Here is a 6,000-nt window from a genome sequence, read left to right as displayed (position 1 = left end):
GATTATCTAATCAGCCAATGATGTGGCAGCAGTGCAATGCACAAAATTATGCAGATGTGGGTCAGGAGCTTCAGTTAATGTTCACATCAACCACCAGAATGGGGAAAAAATTTGATCTCAGTGATTTAGACTGTGACATGATTTTTGGTGCCAGACGGGCTGGTTTGAGTATTCCTGTAACTGCTGATCTCTTGGGGTTTTTACACACAACAGTCTCTATAGTTTACTCAGAATGGTGCCAAAACCAAAAAACATCCAGTGAGCAGCAGTTCTGCGGATGGAAAGGTCTTGTTGATGATAGAGGTCAACGGAGAATGACCAGACTGGTTCGAGCTGACAGAAAGGCTACGGTAACTCAGATAACCACTCTGAACAATTGTAGAGAGCAGAATATCATCTCAGAATGCACAACACATCGAACCTTGAGGTGGATGAGCTACAACAGCAGAAGACCATGTCAGGCACTTTATTAAGACCATAGCATTCCTAATGAAGTGCTCAGTGAGTATATATTGCTTGGCGGATATATATATATACACATAGCTATCTACACTCACTCGACGAGTTGTGCATTCTGAGATGCTATTCTGCTCACTACTATTGTACAGAGTGGTTACCTGAGTTAGCCTTTCAGTCAGCTCGAACCAGTCTGGCTATTCTCCGTTGACCTCTCTATCAACAAGGCGTTTCCGTCCACAGAACTGCCGTTCACTGGATGTTTTTTTGTTTTTGGCACCATTCTGTGAAAACTCTAGAGACTGTTGTGCATAAATATCCATTCCCAGGAAATCAGCTGTTACAGAATTAACAGTCGGAATTACTGAGATCACATTTTTCTGATGGTTGATGTGAACATTAACTAAATCTCCAGACCAGTATCTGCATGATTTTATGCATTGCATTGCTGCCACACGACTGGCTGATTAGATAATCACATGAATAAGCAGGTGTACCTAATAAAGTGGCCGGTGAGTGTGCGTGTGTGTGTGTGTGTGTGTGTGTGTGTGTGTGTGTGTGTGTATGTATATATATATATATATATATATATATATATATATACCATGTTAAGTTTTTTGTGTGTGTGTGTGTGTGTGTGTGTGTGTGAGTGAAATCACTGTAATGCACAGCCTGTCATGGCTTATTCTTTAGTATGAATTTTAATGCCTCGAAGAGAAGAAACTTGAATTGTTCAAGATATAAATATTCACCAATGACCCCTTTTACTCAGGAATGATCTTAAAAGCAAGAAAACGCAAATACATCAATACTGTAAAGGTAATGAATAATTTATGTAGTTTTGTATGCGCTGGTGGCTCAGAGTCGAAACTTTAAATATGTTAAACACCATAACGAATGTCTGAGAAGATTCTTAGTTATTCAGGTCACTGTAGAGTAGTCTAGTTAATGTTTAGTTATAGTCTAGAGACAAAGTCTCAATTGCAATCTAATGGAATCAGAAACATGTAATGTCAAACATAATATGTTCCTGATGTAAATAAAAAGGTCCTGGGTTCAATTTCCAGGAAACACATACTGATAAAACTTTACCTTGAATGCATTGCATTGTAAGTCGCATCTGCCAAATGAAATAAATGTAAACGTACATGTGTGAATAATTTCTTGAGATGACCTAACTAACCCACATCTTAGAGAAGAACCTACTTGTAGAAATGCTACACTACTTAGTCACTAATTAACGATATATTCATCATGTTTTTATCATGTTTTAATTACAGTCCACATAAAATGCTGTTAGCAACCAATTTAAAAAAAAAAAAAAAAAATATGAGAAAAACTACATTTTGATTCAAAATTTGTCTGTGGAATAATGTGCACAAATGAATCAGAGAGGATAAGATCAGGAGCATTAAGATAGTAAAATGGGTCCATTTGAATTTTATGTAGACTTGAATTATAGGAGAATTCACACATTTTTTCTTCACTGTTTAAACATGATTAGTTCACCCAAAAATGATAATTCTCTCATCATTTACTCACCCTTAGGCCATTTCAAATTTGTATGGCTTTCTTTCTTCTGTGGAACACAAATATTATATAAAATCTAAAATATTTTAAAGGAAGTATGATGTGTTTTTGTCCATACAATGCAAGACAATGTGGTCCAAAACATTCAAGCTGCAAAAAGGATGCAAAGGCAACATAAAAGTAATCCATATGACTCGAGTGGTTTAATCCATGAAGCGATGCGATCACTTTGGTTAAGAAACAGACCAAAATGTAGGTCCTTATTCACTATAAATTTTGAAATAAATCTCTTTAAGACCCAAATTCTAATTCCAGTGCAGTAGTTTCTCAAATAACTAAAGCAAATGATAACTGGAACCAGTTAGCTGTGAGGGGGTCTTATCCGATTTAGTCTGCAAATTGTTTTGGCCATTCGCTTTGTCAGAAGAGCAAAATTAAAGAGAGGTGAAGACCAATTTTGATTGCTCTACAATAAATAAATAAATACAATTTTGGACAAAGAGTTGTCCTATCAAGCTGACCCCTTCAAAAAGTGACTGCCCACCAATTGTTTAACACAATGGCTGCCAAAGAGATACATCCCACCCTAGCCAAAACCCCTAGAGCCCTTATGCTGAGGTGCTTGCAAAAACCGTGCCAGGTTTAATTGCACAGAAACAAAAGGCAGTGTTTGCCAACATTGCAGTCAGTACATAAACATTGACGCATCGTCCGCTTGTCTGCTTGTGAGCAGGCATTGAAAATATTCCCTTTCTCTTTTTGTATGCCAAAGTGAACAGTGTTGTCTGTTCAAATTAATGAATCCACACTGATGCGTTCACTGAAGGCAATAACTTTGAGTGCACTCCGCTACAAACCTGCAATTTCCCGGAGTTGATGTAAAGTTAAAATTAATGATGAATGCATCAAAGCATAAATAAAGCAAATTTGGAGTATTGATTAGCACCACAGATCCAGCATTTTTTTTTAGATGTGATTATTCTAACTTCTAAAAAGCCATAGCTTTGCAGTTTTTCAACATGCAATGCATTATACAGTAGAAATGAGTATATATTGAGAGCAAGAAAACTAAAGAAACTTCACCCAAAAAATGTTAATTTACTCACACTCAAGTTGTTCCAAAACCTGAACGACTTTCTTTCTTTCATGGAACACAAATGGAGATGTTGGACAGAATGACAGCCTCAGTCACAATTCACTTTCACTGTATGAAAAAAAAAAAAAAAAGATGCAATGAATGTAAATGGTGACTGAGACTACAATATTGCCTCATTTTGTGTTTCATAGAAGAAATAGTTATATGGGAATTGTTGGGTAAATTCTAAAATCTCTAAAATTGAAAGAATACTTTACTGATTACTTAATCGTAAAAAAACAAACAAAACAAAACAAACAAACAACAAAACAAAAAACATTACTAATTACTTTACTTTTAAGTTACATTATAAAATGTAGTTTTTCAGCTTAGCAAATTCAAAATAATGTGTACATTTCCAACTTGTTTATTGTCGCATACCTTTTAGCGGTCACATAAATCCTAACAGAGATATATAAGAACACATGTATTCATATTTTAAATGTATTTTGTATAAATAACATTATTTTAGAAATATGTGAAACCCAAGTAGTGTACTTAAAAGTAATTAACTTAATTCAAAGTCATCAACTGTAATCTGATTAGAAGAATTTAAAATGTAATGTATTACACTACTTAGATTACAGTAACTAATTACTTTGTAATTAAATTACACCCAACACTGCATGTGGGTTTGTAACAACATGATTGGGTGTGTACTGTAAATTATGACATAATTTCTGTTTTTGGCTGAACTATTCCTTTATGAAACAGCTTCATGTTTGCATTGCATAAGATATTAAACAATCAAGACCATGGCCTTTAAAAAAATTTCTGCCTGTGCGGTAACATTTGCCACCAATAAGACTGGGGCAAAAGCCTCACTGGACTGTTAACACCTTCTCCATATTTCTGAGAGCCTTCTTTAATCTTTATTTCTCAATGAGTGCCTATAAGCTTCTGTGTTGGTAATTAGCCCGCTTTCTCCATGTTACTCCTTGAACATGAAATCACAGAGCAGAGGCCACACTCAGATCTAAGGGCAAAGAATACACAACAGCAAAAGAGGGAGAGAGAGTTCTCTGGAAGGCAAAAACAGCGTGCTGAGATTTTGGTGAGCAGCTTGTCTGATTAGTGCTGATTAGGGTCTAATTGGAGTTCTCCAAAACAAGATGACCTCTGCTTTGTTTACTGATGGGATTAATCATGGCCTGGCAGAATTAAAAATCCCAGCTGAATTAATTTCTTCCTCATTAGGTTGAAGCTTTTTAAAACGCAGACTGCATAAAACTGGTTCCGTGTCCCCAGGGAGTCGGACTAAAGTTCAATGCTGTTTTTGAGTTGTTCTGATACTTTTTTGCCATTGACGAGCAAACACTTCACAAATATACTGGGAGAACTAAGACTAGACCTTAGAAACACATAAAACTTCAGAGGAACGGCAGTAGAGGTAACTATAATGAGACCTCATCAGATATTCTGGGATGATGTGCAGAATTTGGTCATCAGTACCACATATCTTCTTGTCGTTTATGACAGTCATGTCCAATCGCCAGTTCCAAGCTGAATTGCTGGCTGGTACGCATTAGTATTTCTCCTATTCATTTTGTCCATAGGCAAAAAAAAAAAAAAAAAATCTTCACTAAAAAGATGTAAGCCTTGAACAAAACCAACCAGCTATTGAATCACGACATTACAACATTTGAATCAAAGTAAAACAAGATTTTAAAATCAGAAAAAAAGACTTAAACAGCATTACAACATAAAATTATCTTCTGTAAGTAGTTAATTTTAAGTAAACAAAACCAGAGGACATACAGGTATATTTGAAGTTTACTGCAAATTATTATAATATACAGTATAAGTATAGAGAGAGTGATCGAATACATAATTTGTAATTCTTTATAAAGTAGGAGAAGGCAATGTTGAAATCACATGAATTAAAGCTGAAATCACATGGACCCAATTTTCTACCTGGTGTCATAGAAACACGTTCCTATACCAACAATTTTGCAAAATGATTTTTACGTAGCTCATTGTATAGTTTCCTGGTGAAATTAACTCTAGAGGCACTAAAACAACAATTACTTTAATTTCTTTTCACACAGATTTTGGGTAAAATGCAGATTATCAGTTTATAAACACTTAGTTGTCACCCTATTCCTCATACAATGCTACCATAGGACATCAAAACACTTTTACCATACTACATGACTAGTAAGGCGATACATTTTAACATATGCATTGCATAACCAGCTACATTTACAAGCTTGTTCGAGCACAATCAAATTGTCCACTGAAAAAGTATTGCACTTGCGATGCATAGGAACAGAGTACGAATCCTGAAGAGTATGCTAGTCTATAAAGTCTAGTAAACGTCAAAGAATGCTTCAGCAATTGCGTTATTCATCTCACATGTGCTTTTTATGACACTATCGGTTAGGTTTAAGGTTTAGTCTAGGGAGGTAGGTTTTGTTGATTCTGAACTTGATTGAACATTGAACTTGATAGAGCATTAACCTTCAAAACGTTATCTGTTTGTCATCTTACATTTGCTTTTTATGACACTACTGGTTAGGTTTAGGTTTAAGGTTTAGGGTAGGGAAATTGGTTTTGTTGACTTAAATCTCGAAAGAACATTAACTTTAACAGTAACCAGTTAGGGAGCAAATGTAACTCTCTTTTAGCACCACTCAGTGGACATTTCACTTCAGAACTGCCGCGTAACATCATTGTGCAAACATTTCAGTTCAAGCACTTTTTTCAAGTCAGGCTCCCGATTTTTGATTCCATATTTACTCGGAACTAAATATCAGCCAAACTGGTTGTTCATGTACCATGCCGATCAGATGCCCTTTTCCTGTTGAAGTGGGTGGTTCTCGGCCAGAAAAAGCTACCTTGTGGACCAGACTTAAATAAATATTCTGGGTTTAACACAA

The sequence above is a fragment of the Myxocyprinus asiaticus genome, chromosome 45 (genome assembly GCF_019703515.2).
Source record: "Myxocyprinus asiaticus isolate MX2 ecotype Aquarium Trade chromosome 45, UBuf_Myxa_2, whole genome shotgun sequence".
In the NCBI taxonomy this organism is placed as follows: Eukaryota; Metazoa; Chordata; class Actinopteri; order Cypriniformes; family Catostomidae; genus Myxocyprinus; species Myxocyprinus asiaticus.
Note: the sequence above shows the minus strand (reverse complement) of the source record.